Genomic DNA, 276 nt, shown 5'->3' on the forward strand with positions numbered 1-276 from the left:
GCAAACGCGAGGCCGTGAAGCCCGGGGGCGCTGGCTTGAGTCCTCGGGAGCCGCACCGCTTGCAGCTCAGCTTTGCTGGGCCTCAGTGTTCCTCACCCTTGAAATGGGTCACCGGGTGTACCTCGCAGTCACTGGAGTCAAAGGGGAGGGAGCTGCGCAGATCCGTGCCCACCCGGCACTGGCTCCCAGCCCTGGCGCCGGCACCTCCCGCCCCGACGGCGCCCACCCGGGCCAGAAGGTGGCACCGCAGCCCGCTCCGGTGCAAACAGCCGCCCC

General features: G+C 70.7%; 1 protein-coding gene across 1 annotated transcript in view; it reads left to right on the forward strand.

Annotated features, from left to right (window-relative positions):
- Positions 1-276, forward strand: part of ZNF697 (zinc finger protein 697) — a 14,726-nt gene that overhangs the window by 332 nt on the left and 14,118 nt on the right.

This window comes from Tupaia chinensis, unplaced genomic scaffold (genome assembly GCF_000334495.1).
Source record: "Tupaia chinensis unplaced genomic scaffold, TupChi_1.0 Scaffold144247_1, whole genome shotgun sequence".
NCBI lineage: Eukaryota > Metazoa > Chordata > Mammalia > Scandentia > Tupaiidae > Tupaia > Tupaia belangeri.